This window comes from Miscanthus floridulus, chromosome 18, assembly GCF_019320115.1.
Source record: "Miscanthus floridulus cultivar M001 chromosome 18, ASM1932011v1, whole genome shotgun sequence".
NCBI lineage: Eukaryota > Viridiplantae > Streptophyta > Magnoliopsida > Poales > Poaceae > Miscanthus > Miscanthus floridulus.
The window spans coordinates 26,013,455-26,028,015 of NC_089597.1; positions in this window are offsets into that span (position 1 = coordinate 26,013,455).

Here is a 14,561-nt window from a genome sequence, read left to right on the forward strand (position 1 = left end):
TGGTGCATAATAGATCTTTCCTATCTACGATCTTTCTCGGTGCATAGCGTGGTCGAAGTACCACATAAGCAATAAAGCCAATAGACCTTGAATAGCCTGTACGAAATAACTTATGAAGAGGATTTACTATAGTCTCAAAAGCTTGTTGGCACGGCGCTTTCAATCAATCTCGCTCATCTGGTCTACCTAGTCAAATCAGCGATCATGCCCCCCTTATTCTAGCGGAGGAACAACTTCATCAGATTCATTCCCTTGCTAATCCGCCTTCAAGCCTTGTTCCTTCTTCCGCTTCGTCTATCTAAGCCTTTTCCTTGCTCTCTTCTAGATCAAATGACTTTTGAGGAAGCCTACCATCCCCCACCCTTCTTGGTTTAATTGAATAAAACCGGCCTAAGTAGGACCCAGGATTCATTTTTTGAATGGACTCTTCCTGGAACCGGGATTGATACCGGGTCAAAGCTTCCAAGCTAACTGGACCAATACATGAGATTCTTGTGCTATTTGGGGTTTCACCTACCTCTCTGCAATATTCATATGATCGAAGACGAAACAGTGTGCCCACAATATTGCTAATGATGCAGAGGAAGTTATATGAGCGTGAAGGACTTAAGGTATACCCAACCAAGCTAACAAAGTGAGAATTAGAATGTCAGTATTCAACCCTGTCAGTTATATATGCCCACTTTTGTCTTAGATTGAAGGGATCTTTAGGATTAATGCAGAAAATAGCCATGACGTCTATGTCAGGGACCAATTAAACAGTGGAGTGGTTCCAAATGAAGTTGACTTGCACTGCCTTGCCGGGTTGATAAAGGTATTTTGAACTCCCCAATTTACCATTGGTCTTTCATGTGATTTCGTTCTTTGACCTCCAGATTGAGAAAGAATTGAAAATGACAGCCAAAGATTCAGAGTTGCAGATAACAACTTAAGTGTTATGAATATAAAACAATTAGGAGTTAGGAATTATTAACATGTAGTTATTTTTATTGTGGGATACCCAAGTTCTCATTACTTATTTATTTTATTGTACACCATTCCATGATCTGCGTGGTGCCTTTTTGTAGGCATGGTTTCGGGAGCTTCCTTCAGGTGTATTGAATGCATCAACACCACAACAAGTAATACACTGCAACACGGAAGATGAGTGCGCTCTTTCCTATATTAGTTAGAGTAGACGAGAAAAGGAAACGATCAATCACACAACACCTACCCATTGGTTTAGTTAACTAATCAGGTTCTAATCTTAAATCCAACAGAACAAAGGTTTGATTTATGCGTAGATTAGGATTCGGAACGTTGTTTCCGTAGAGGAAGCCGTATCCCCGAAGTGCACAATTCCTTCTATCAATAGAATAGGTATTTTTCTGGTTGCCGTATAGGGAGCCTTTGTTGGTAGGAGCCGTTAGCCGTTAAGGGCACCCGTCGAAGGGATAGTATCATCCTCATCCGCTTTTTCCTCATTTGCCTTCGCTCTAGCTCGCCCAACCCCTTCGTCTGTGCTGTTCCGGATAGCACTATTCTTAGCCGAGGAAGGAAAGGAAGCTTTGACTTGGCTTATTTTTCATTGACAAGTGAGGGCATGGATCTAATCTCCCCATGGCGCGAAGCGTGGAAGAAAGGACTTACTAAGGGACCTTTCCTCCTTTCATGGATCTCTTCTTCGGGTATCTATGTCTTTCTTTGAGTCAGGCGACAAAGGAAGGTACAACTAAACTGTAGCGGTAGGAATAGACCTTGAATATGCGATCAGAACAGATCCTCGTTTTCTACTTGCTAAAGGGAAGACTAACGCTTGCTGAACGTATAAAGAATAATGTGAATGGTACCACTAGATAAAACCAATGGAAGGACAGTAGGGGTTAAACCCCTCCTGTTTCAGATAAAAAAAAATATTACAAGATTGTAATCCGGCTAGTTCTCATGACAAGCAGTGCTTCAGAATAGTGAATTGTTTGGAAAAAGCAGTGCTTCAGAATAGTGAATTGTTTGGAAAATGCAAGGAATTACTAAGAGGAATAAAGTGGTGCATTTTTTTTTCTCGCGAACAATGCTTTTTGGGCATGTGTTTTATTAAAAGGATTAGAAGTTCGGAGACAGACTTGACAGGCGCAACGCTAGATAGCGCGAAAAGCAAGCCACCGACCAAACTACCTACATACCGATACTGAGTTTATATAATGACCTATTACATGATTCCATTTTAGAGCGACCAAACGACAGTAGCCTAGCAATTCAGCAGCCTGAGCAGTGGTGCATTAACACATTTATTAATTATTGCATGTGTGCCTAAATAATACTCCCTTTGTGCACAAAAGAATTGTCGGGGACCAATACTAGGGTACCCGAAGAGGAAAAGCTAATAACCATCAACATTGATTCATCCGAGCAGTCAAGAGCGCGACTACAGCTCCAACTGACCCCCAAGTGCACAAGCTCCGCCTCGCCCGGCCTCTGGGGGTGGGCTCCGCCTTGCCCGACACCGAGGCCGCGGGCTTCGCCTTGCCCGACCTCTGAGGGCTGGCTCCGCCTCGTCCGACACCGAGGTCGCGGGCTCCGCCACGCCCGGCCTCTGAGGGCTAGCTCTGCCTCGCCCGGCCTCTGAGGACGGGCTCCGCCTCGCCCGACCTCTGGGGACGGGCTCCGCCTCGCCCGACCTCTGAGGATGGGCTCCGCCTCGCCTGACACCGAGGTCGCAGGCTCTATCTTGCCCGACCTCTGAGGGCTGGCTCCGCCTCGCCCGGCCTCTGGGGGGACTCCGCCTCAACCAACCTCGAGGATGGGGGACTCCGCCTCGACCGACCTCGAGGACGAGGGATCCATCTCGCCCGACGGAGACCCATACCGCCGCCAACCACTCCAGGTCCAAGTGAATGGGCCTGGATCAAAGCTCTAACACCAGGGAGATGACCGACACGCCCCGATATTATCCATGGCCGTGATAGGCCATACCTGGGGATTCACATCAGGAACAACATCGGGCGTACTGGTGCTATTCTATCTAACCCTCGTATGAGGACTGACAGGCGCGTTAGTTCACCATGACGTCCGCCAGGACGGAGTAGAGCGCCACGACTGGGAGATGATGCCTGCGCATGGCGCCATTGACGGACAGGGCCACGACGTGGAGCTGTCCCTGTTGACGTCTACAAGGTCGGCGGGACCCGCATGAAGGAAAAGAAGGACCCAGCGATCTTGGAGGACTTCTTCTCCTTCTCATTCTCCTCTTTTCCCCTAGCTGTAACCTGTGCTTTCCCTTGGCCTATAAAAGGGAAAGCAGGGCGTCCCATAAGGGGCATCGCAACACATCGCATCAATTCGGACTGGAACCCATTGAACCCAAACCGATCAGAACACATAAGCATACAGCCGGGAAGCGACCGAGCTCTCAGCACCCGTTCGCCCCTCTCACTAGAAACTTAGAAACTATCCCTCTCTCAACCGTTTGTAACCCTACTACGAACTTTCAGTGCTAGTAACACGAGTAACAGCAACGAACTGGACGTAGGGGCATTCTGCCCGAACCAGTATAAATCTCGTGTCCTCTTAGCACACCATCTGAGCCAGATGCACAATATTAGAAATTTACTAGTCGGTGGCAACTCGAAACACCGACAGTTAGCGCATCAGGTAGGGGTCTTTTGCGCGTCTCGACATCCACACCAGGCCTCGGATGGCTAGTCACAGCCTCAGCTGGGTCCCGGGCGTGCACGTGTGCTTCGGGGACCTGGACTACATCGTCACGACGGAGGGAGAGTTGGCGAGGGCTCCCGCTGCTGTCTGACCTCTATGCCTTCCTAGGACCCTGACCGTCCTGGGATGACCTGCGCCACCTCACCTTCTCATTCGCCAATGTCAAGGCATAACTTGACGGAGAGGAGCCGCTCTCTCTGGAATACCTCATCCGGAGCGCCCCGACAGCGCTCCCATTCGGTCTCAGCAACATCGCAGAGACCAATGGCCACCTTGTGGCACAACGCACGCCTCCGCCCCCTGCGAACGACGGGTTCATGGGGATGACCGTAGATGTTGTGGAGTCTTTCCATGACCTCCTCGCAGGAGAATCGGAGTCGCCCTTGAGCTCTGACTCCAGTAGGGGGAGCCAACACCCCTCTCATGAGTGCTTCATGGCAGGTACCCCTGAGAGACACGTCAAAAGTATCCACGAGGAAGAAGCTACCCCAACAAACGACCTCAACGATGAGGTCGGGGGATGCAGGGGCCCCACCTCGCCAGCGGGTGGAGCAGCTAAAGGCCCGACACCAAGAGCTCGAGGAAGCATGACTCTAGCTCGAGCAGAAACACGTGGAGCTCGATCGAGAGATCGAGGACCATAGAGACGGTGGGCGTGCACACGCCATAGCCCGCGACGTGAACCGGAGGATCATCGATCACGATGAAGCACTCTCGAACTTTGCCCGGGCGAGCCAGAACATCATTGCTGCGGCGGCCTTGCTCTGGGGGCTTCTAGGGCCTGCAATGCCCAAGGATCATTGGGCCCATCATTAGATTCGCACGCTACTCGAGCGTGCGACAGCGCAGCAAGCTAAAAGCTCGTTGTCTCGATGACACAAGCTCGATGCCAGCCAGCATGCTCCCTTAGAGTGACCCAACAAGGACGCATCAGTCCACCAAGCACTGCAAGGTGGAAGGCTACGCACCGTGGTCCCAGTGCATGAGCGTCTCGACAGCAACTGTGACGCACGCGACACCCTCAACGCCCGCAAGCGTACCCATGGCGATGTGAGGGAGGGATCTAGTCACGGCTACCACCCTTGTCGTGGCGGATGCTATGATAGCAGCGAGGACCGAAGCCTGAGCCCTAGCCTGCCGAGACCTTAGGCCTTCGACCGACACATCCTCAACGCCGCCTTCCCGTCATGGTATCGACCACCAACCAATATCCTAAAATACTCTAGGGAAATAAACCTTGGACTATGAATTGAGGATTATTGGCTTGCTTGCCAAGCCAGTGGAGTGGATAATTATGACTTCATTATCCGCAACCTTCCATTATTCCTGGCTGATTCGGCACGAACATGGTTGGAACACCTTCCGCCCAACGGAATCCAAAGTTAGGCGGACCTAAAAGAGGTCTTCGTGGGGAACTTCTAGGGCATGTACAGGCATCCTAGGAACCCATGGGATCTCAAAAACTATGGACAAAAGGCCAGAGAAACCCTCCATGGGTACATTCGGTGCTTCTCTCGATAGTGCAATGAGCTACCTAACATCGTCGATGCCGATGTTATAGGAGCTTTCCTGTCTGGGACCACCTGTGAGTTCCTGGTTCACAATCTAGGACATAAGGGCTCATGAACCACCAAGGAGCTCCTCGACATCACCACCAGCCATGCCTCGAGCGAGGAGGCGGTCGGAGCGATCTTCGGCCACCTCAAAGGCAAGGCAAAGCAGGACGAGTGTAAAGAAAATGGACCCTAGGCCCATTTACTTTGGATTTTGGTGTTTGATGACTAACACAACCAAATTGGACTAATGAATTTGCAAGTATTTGTTTTGAAGTTCAATTGGGTGCAAGACATGACTTGGACAAAGGCGACGTGATGATCTGATGATCAACACCATAAGCAAGACCTTAGGAGCACAAGAAAAGACACAAGATATCAAGCAAAGTCCAAGCACAAAGATAGGAACCAAGCTGGACGCAAGATCGTGAAGAAACGAGCTCATAGAGGACACATGACACTACACAGGACGCTCCGATGCACAGGATGCTGCACCAGACGCTGCATAGGACGCTGCACCGGACGCTCCGATCAAGCAACAGCAGCAACCGGATGCTGCACAGGACGCTGCAGCGGACGCTCCGATGCATAGGACGCTGCATCGGACGCTGCATAGGATGCTGAGTGCCAGAGTTCGGTCAACATCAGTAAGGATCCAGAGAGCCGTTTTCATGACCGGACGCGTTCGGTCAGTACTGACAGGACGCTGGTCAGAGTTCGGTCAGTAGCAGAAAAGCGGGATTTCGTCCCCAACGGCTACTTTCTCAGTGGGGCTTATAAATAGACCCCCCAACCGGCCATTTGAGGTGTGTGGAGCTGAGGAAACATACCAAGGGTGTTGATACACCATTTTAGTGATCTCCACTTACATAGTGCTTAGTGTTTCATTAGGTGATTAGCGTAGGTGCTTTGCGAAGTTCTTAGGTTGATTAGACCACCGCTTATGCGCTTGCTCTAGGTTTAGGCCTAGTGTTTAGTGAGGTTTGCATACCTCTTACCACCCGGTGCTTGCAAGCACCATTGTTGTACATTGGAGGGGCTTGAAGTCTTGCAAGATCACACCAACCGCGTTTGTGGTGTGGCCGCCACCGTGTATTGGAGGAAACAAGGCCCGCGGCGTTTCGGCCGGAAGCTTGATAGTGAAGACGGCGGGGAGCATCTGGGAGAGGCTTGCTGGAAGGCACGTCGGAGACCCACTTGCGCGTGGGGAAGGCCCGAGGCTATCCACGGAGTTACCTGACTGGGAGCTTGGCCCTTACGAGGGGCTCCAACGAGGACTAGGGGGAAGCTTGCGTGCTTCTTGATACCTCGGTAAAAATACCGGAGTCATCGACGGGAGTCTACATATCTCTACCTTGCTCTTTAGCTTCCGCATTTATATTGATTACTTTACTACATTTGCGGTAGAGATAGCAACACACTAGCAAAACCGTAGTTGCACATTTAGATAGTTTATCTTTTGCATAGGTTTTGCTAAGGTTAGAAAAAGAGGCCATAGTTTAGAGTTAGAATTTTTAAGTTGCCTAATTCACCCCCCCCCCCTCTTAGGCGTCATGGTCCCTTCAATTGGTATCAGAGATGGTTGGCTCAATTTGGACCTTTGGCTTAACTGCCATTGAGCCGACGCTATTTAGAGTGGTTGGGATGGATACCGCTAGGCTTCTGCATTTTGATGGCACTTACTTCCTGTACTATAAAGCTAGAATGGCTTGTCACCTTGAGGTGGTTGATTTGGGTGTATGGAGAGTCACTCGTGACGGGATGAAACCCATCAAGAATCCCAAAAAACCCACAAAGAGTGATGAAAAAGAAATGCACTTCATTGCTAGAGCTAAAAATTGCTTGTTTGAATCACTTAGTATGGATGTTTTTAACCAAGTATTCACTTTAAATACGGCACATGAAATTTGGTTAAAACTCCAAGAGCTCCATGACAGCACAAGTAATGTCCATAAGCAAAAACATTGTCTAGCAAAGCAAAACTATGATTCCTTTACTATGAATGATGATGAGCTTGTCCGTGATATGTATTCTTGTTTGAATCTAATTATCAATGAGCTCCATTCTATAGGATTATTAAAGCTAGATGATGCGGACATCCTGATGAAGATCATCTCCGTACTACCACAAAAGAAATATGCAAGCATCATCACCATCCTTCACAATATGGAGGACTTGAGCAACATGACCCCAGGCATAGTCATTGGCAAGTTAGTGGCATTTGAAATGTCACGTAAGATGGGTCAAGAAGAAGCCTCTTCATTAAGCAAAGGCAAGGCTCTCGCCTGTAGCGAGAAAAAGAAGATGAAGGGCAAGCAAGTTGAGACAAGCTCAAGCTCAAGCTCCTCAAGTGAAGATGAAGAAGAAGAAGAAGATGATGATGATGATGAAGATTCAAGTGATGATGATCAATCTTCCTCCTCCACCTCCGACCTTGATGAAGAATCAATCAAACTTATCAACAAGGTGGAGAAGATGATCCAAAGGCTAAATGTCAAGGGTGTGCCCATCCAAATCCAAGATTTCATTTTCACAAATCAAAGAAATAAGCAAATAAAGAGAGGATGCTATGGATGCGGCGAGTTGGGGCACTTTGTGGAAGTTTGTCCAAACAAGCCCACACCTAAGACAAAGAAGAAGGCGTGCAAGAATCAAGCTCTCACATCAATAAGGTCATGGGATGATTCTTCAAGTGAAGAAGAACCCCATCACAAGAGGTGAGGCTACAAGCACTCGTCATCAAGCTCTTCTCGTGTGTGCCTTATGGCATGAGGTAACGAAAGCCCTTCCTCTAGTGAGAGTGATAGTGATGATGATATGCCTTCTTATCATGAAATTGAGCAAGAAAATCTTAATTATGCTAAAGCTTGCATTAGTCAACAAAAGAAGCTCAAAAGTTTAAAAGAAAAGCTAGATAGTTCACAAAAAGCATACAAAACCTTGCTTGAACAATATGAGAACTTTGCTAATCTCAATGTTGAACTATCTACTAAAATTGAGAAACTTGAGGCTAGTAATGCATGCACAATCAATGATGAGCAACTTGTAAAGAAAAATGAAAAATTAAAAGAAAAGTTAGCTTGCTCACAAGAAGCATATAATAATTTGCTTGCTAAAATGGAAACCATGTGCAAACATTGTGATGAGCTAACTAATAAAGTTGCCAATCTTAAAGCTGTTAGCACAACCCCCACCAAGGCATCTAAAAAGAAAAGTTCTATCTTTAACTTGTCTAAAAAGGATGCCTCTACTTCTTGTAATGATTTATGTTTAGACTCACCTTTGTGCAACCAAGTTTGTGTTGAGAAAGTTATTGTAGATACATGCACATAAGAGGTTGCAAAGGAGAATGAGCAACTCAAGCAAGAAGTAGCTCGCCTCAGCAAGGACTTGACTCAAGTAAAAGGCAAGGCGAAGCAAACCCAACTTCATCAAGATAACACCATCAAGGGAGTGAAGAAGCTTGATGAAGGACAAACTATGGTTTGTTATGTATGCCATAAGGAAGGTCACCAGTCCTATGAGTGCAAGGTGAAGAATGTGGGAGGAGCAAAGAAGAAAGAGAAAAAGCAAACAAGCAAGCTCTCCAACACCTTCACCAACAAGGTGGAGAAGAAGGCCTCCACACCTTATCTCTTGAAGAAGAAGAAAAATGACAAGGTGGTGGCCATCAAGGTGAACAAGCAAGCCAACAATGGGGTCAAACGCTTTTGGGTACCAAAGGAAATCATTTTCAACATGAAAAGCACCAAGAAGGTTTGGATCCCGAAAGGGAAGTGAGAAGTCCAATGGACTTCAAGAAATTTGGAGACTTGGCAAAGTATGGGTGTATTTCATGGGGTGCATCATGATGGACAAAATCATTACCAAGTGGGTTAGTGAATACTATGGACCTAAATTCCCCTTCCCATGTTAGGTAACTGGATGTTATTACTCTTTAATTGGTACTTCTTTCAGTTGGTATTTCTTACAATTTGATATCTTAAGCATACTAGTTACTATTCATGCCTATGTTTGCATTTGCATGTTTATATTTTTGTCATGCATACATTAGGTATATCTTATGGTAGGCTTGCTCGGTCTCATTTTTAACCCTTGGAGCAAACCTACATGGTTTAAAATTGTCTAGGAGCATGGCACATAGCTTGTCTTACAATTGTTCATCTAATATATGCCAAAGTCTAAATTGTAGATAATCTCTCCCGAATATCATTTTTGAAAATGATTCTCACATTCATGAGATATCATCTTTCAAGTGGTATTTTGATTTTAAAATCAATGTGCATGATTCCTACAAAGTATTCTACACTTGTGTGCACAAATTTAGGGGGAGGATTACTCTACAAGTTGGATGCCTTGAGACTAATACCTTTTCAAGCTTATCATGTGTGTAGTAGTCTCATTGCAAGGAAAATGGAGTCCCCGGAGCTAAGCATCATACTTCAAATATCCACCACCTATTGCAAGTGATAGAAATCAATTTGGTTTCCACATGTGGTATTTCTAAACCAATATAATCATGTTGATTTCATTTTGATTTTTATATGTTTCTCCATAGATTAAATTTCCTTGTGCAATAATGTGCTAATTTTGCATATACTTTCTTTCTATCATATGTATGCATATATTTAGGGGGAGCTTAATCTATATAATGTGAGTCAAACTTCATGATCTATTCCACTCTACATACAAAGGATCACGAAGTTTGACCCTCCTTTGTGCTACTATTGTCTTCCTTTTCGGTGTTTGATTCCAAAGGGGGAGAATTTAGAGAACCAAAAGCAAGCATTATTTATTGGACCTATTGGTCTACAAGTGGTAATGGTTCGAGAAAGGGAGGATAGTGGATTATGGATTAGTCTGAGTAATGGGAAGAACTTGTAGGAAACAAGGCTTAAATCCATAATGCCACATGGGGACATTTGTAAGGGCAAGATAAGGTTGCATATAGTATCTTATATATAGTATCTTTTAGCATCACATAATCTTGTCCCATGCATTGCATCCTAGCAAGTAGATAGTTTTTCAATTTCAAAAATTTTATTATTTGCTTGCTTTGGTCGTGTTGTCATCAATCACCAAAAAGGGGGAGATTGTAAGGAAAATGGACCATAGGCCCATTTACTTTGGATTTTGGTGTTTGATGACTAACACAACCAAATTGGACTAATGAATTTGCAAGTGTTTGTTTTGAAGTTCAATAGGGTGCAAGACGTGACTTGGACAAAGGCGACGTAATGATCCGATGATCAACACCATAAGCAAGATCTTAGGAGCACAAGAAAAGACATAAGATATCAAGCAAAGTCCAAGCACAAAGATAGGAACCAAGCTGGATGCAAGATCGTGAAGAAACGAGCTCACAGAGGGCACAGGACGCTGCACAGGACACTACACAGGACGCTCCGATGCACAGGACGCTGCACCGGACGCTGCATAGGACGCTTTGAAGCATAGGACGCTGCACAGGACGCTGCACCGGACACTCCGATCAAGCAACAACAGAGTCAACAGCAGCGAGCGGACGCTGCACCGAACGCTGCATAGGACGCTGAGTGCCAGAGTCCGGTCAACATCAGCAAGGTTCTAGAGAGCCATTTTCGTGACCGGACATGTCCGGTCAGTACTGACAGGACGCTGGTCAGAGTCCGATCAGTAGCAGAAAAGCGGGATTTCGTCCCCAACGGCTACTTTCTTAGTGGGGCTTATAAATAGACCCCCCAACCAGCCATTTGAGGTGTGTGGAGCTGAGGAAACATACCAAGGGTGTTAATACACCATTTTAGTGATCTCCACTTGCATAGTGCTTAGTATTTCATCAGGTGATTAGCGTAGGTGCTTTGCGAAGTGCTTAGGTTGATTAGACCACCGCTTATGCGCTTGCTCTAGGTTTAGGCCTAGTGTTTAGTGAGGTTTGCATACCTCTTACCACTCGGTGCTTGTGAGCACCATTGTTGTACATTGGAGGGGCTTCAAGTCTTGTGAGATCACACCAACCGCGTTTGTGGTGTGGCCGCTGTAACATCCCGCCTCTCCGAGGTCGGGCCCGCTTACATCTGGCAGCTTCTCTAGGATATAGACTGCCCTCACAGACCAACACAGGTCTTTTCTACGCACTTTGTCCTCACTCATGCTTACCCGGGAAGAACTTCCCGGTCGGTCACCCATCGCTCCAGGCGAAGCATGCTTAACCTCAGAGTTATTTGTAGATGGGCTTCCGGAAAAGAAGTTGTAACTTATTGGTATGAGTATCCTATTAATCTTTTTAAGCCCTAGGCCAGGATGTTACATCCTCACCCCCTTAAGAGATCGACGTCCTCGTCGATCAATCCCAAGCCAGGAGCGTCCTCTCTTGGCCATGTCCGTGTGTCCAAAGCCAGCGCATGTGCCATGCTGTGTGACAACGCCGGATCCACACTAGCCATGCACACCATGCCTGCGCAACTACGACACACGCGCCCATGAAACCGCGAGAGTCGGCTCTGATACCATTCTGTAACGTCCCGCCTCTCCAAGGCCGGGCCCGCTTACATCTGACAGCTTCTCTAGGATATAGACTGCCCTCACAGACCAACACAGGTCTTTTCTGCGCACTTTGTCCCCACTCGTGCGCACCCAGGAAGAACTTCCCGGTTGGTCACCCATCGCTCTAGGCCAAGCACGCTTAACCTCAGAGTTATTTGCAGATGGGCTTCCAGAAAAGAAGTTGCAACTTATTGGTATGAGTATCCTATTAATCTTGTTAAGCCCTGGGCCAGGATGTTACAGCCGCCACCGTGTATTGGAGGGAACAAGGCCCGCGGCATTTTGGCCGAAAGCTTGCTAGTAAAGACATCAAGGAGCATCCAGGATAGGCTTGCTAGAAGGCACGTCAGAGACCCACTTGCGCGTGGGGAAGGCCTGAGGCTATCCATGGAGTTACCCGACCGGGAGCTTGGCTCTTGCGAGGGGCTCCAACGAGGACTAGGGGGAAGCTTGCGCGCTTCTCGATACCTCGGTAAAAATACCGGAGTCATCGACGGGAGTCTGCATATCTCTACCTTGCTCTTTAGCTTCCGCATTTACATTAATTACTTTACTACATTTGCGGTAGAGATAGCAACACACTAGCAAAACCGTAGTTGCACATTTAGATAATTTATCTTTTACATAGGTTTTGCTAAGGTTAGAAAAAGAGGCCATAGTTTAGAGTTAGAATTTTTAAGTTGCCTAATTCACCCCCCCTCTTAGGCGTCACGGTTCCTTCAATTGGTATCAGAGATGGTTGGCTCAATTTGGACCTTTGGCTTAACCGCCGTTGAGCCAACGCTATTTAGAGTGGTTGGGATGGATACCGCTAGGCCTCCGCATTTTGATGGCACTTACTTCCTGTACTATAAAGCTAGAATGGCTTGTCACCTTGAGGCGGTTGATTTGGGTGTATGGAGAGTCACTTGTGATGGGATAAAACCCATCAAGAATCCCAAAAAACCCACAAAGAGTGATGAAAAAGAAATGCACTTCAATGCTAGAGATAAAAATTGCTTGTTTGAATCACTTAGTATGGATGTTTTTAACCAAGTATTCACTTTAAATACGGCACATAAAATTTGGTTAAAACTCCAAGAGCTCCATGACAGCATAAGCAATGTCCGTGAGCAAAAACATTGTCTAGCAAAACAAAACTATGATTCCTTTACTATGAATGATGATGAGCTTGTTCATGATATGTATTCTTGTTTGAATCTAATTATCAATGAGCTCCATTCTATAGGATTATTAAAGCTAGATGATGCGGACATCCTAAGGAAGATCATCTCTATACTACCATAAAAGAAATATGCAAGAATCATCACCATCCTTCACAACATGGAGAACTTGAGCAACATGACCCCGGGCATAGTCATTGGCAAGTTAGTGGCATTTGAAATGTCACATAAGATGGGTCAAGAAGAAGCCTCTTCATCAAGCAAAGGCAAGGCTCTCGCCTGTAGCGAGAAAAAGAAGATGAAGGGCAAGCAAGTTGAGACAAGCTAAAGCTCAAGCTCCTCAAGTGAAGATGAAGAAGAAGATGATGATGATGATGATGATGAAGATTCAAGTGATGATGATCAATCTTCCTCCTCCACCTCCGACCTTGATGAAGAATCAATCAAACTTATCAACAAGGTGGAGAAGATGATCCAAAGGCTAAATGTCAAGGGTGTGCCCATCCAAATCCAAGATTTCATTTTCACAAATCAAAGAAATGAGCAAAGAAAGAGAGGATGCTATGGATGCGGTGAGTTGGGGCACTTGTGGAAGTTTGTCCAAACAAGCCCACACCCAAGACAAAAAAGAAGGCGTGCAAGAATCAAGCTCTCACATCAATTAGGTCATGGGATGATTCTTTAAGTGAAGAAGAACCCCATCACAAGAGGTGAGGCTGCAAGCACTCATCATCAAGCTCTTCTCGTGTGTGCCTTATGGCATGAGGTAACGAAAGCCCTTCCTCTAGTGAGAGTGATAGTGATGATGATATGCCTTCTTATCATGAAATTGTGCAAGAAAATCTTAATTATGCTAAAGCTTGCATTAGTCAACAAAAGAAGCTCAAAAGTTTAAAAGAAAAGCTAGATAGTTCACAAAAAGCATTTAAAACCTTGCTTGAACAATATGAGAACTTTGCTAATCTCAATGTTGAACTATCTACTAAAATTAAGAAACTTGAGGCCAGTAATGCATGCACAATCAATGATGAGCAATTTGTAAAGAAAAATAAAAAATAAAAAGAAAAGTTAGCTAGCTCACAAAAAGCATATAATTGTTTGCTTGCTAAAATGGAAACCATGTGCAAACATTGTGATGAGCTAACTAATAAAGTTGTCAATCTTGAAGCTGTTAGCACAACCCCCACCAAGGCATCTAAAAAGAAAAGTTCTATCTTTAACTTGTCTAAAAAGAATGCCTCTACTTCTTGTAATGATTTATGTTTAGACTCACTTTTGTGCAACCAAGTTTGTGTTGAGAAAGTTGTTGTAGATACATGCACACAAGAGGTTGCAAAGGAGAATGAGCAACTCAAGCAAGAAGTAGCTCGCCTCAGCAAGGACTTGACTCAAGTAAAAGGCAAGGCGAAGCAAACCCAACTTCATCAAGATAACACCATCAAGGGAGTGAAGAAGCTTGATGAAGGACAAACTGTGGTTTGTTACGTATGCCACAAGGAAGGTCACAAGTCCTATGAGTGCAAGGTGAAGAATGGGGGAGGAGCAAAGAAGAAAGAGAAAAAGCAAACAAGCAAGCTCTCCAACACCTTCACCAACAAGGTGGAGAAGAAGGCCTCCACACCTTATC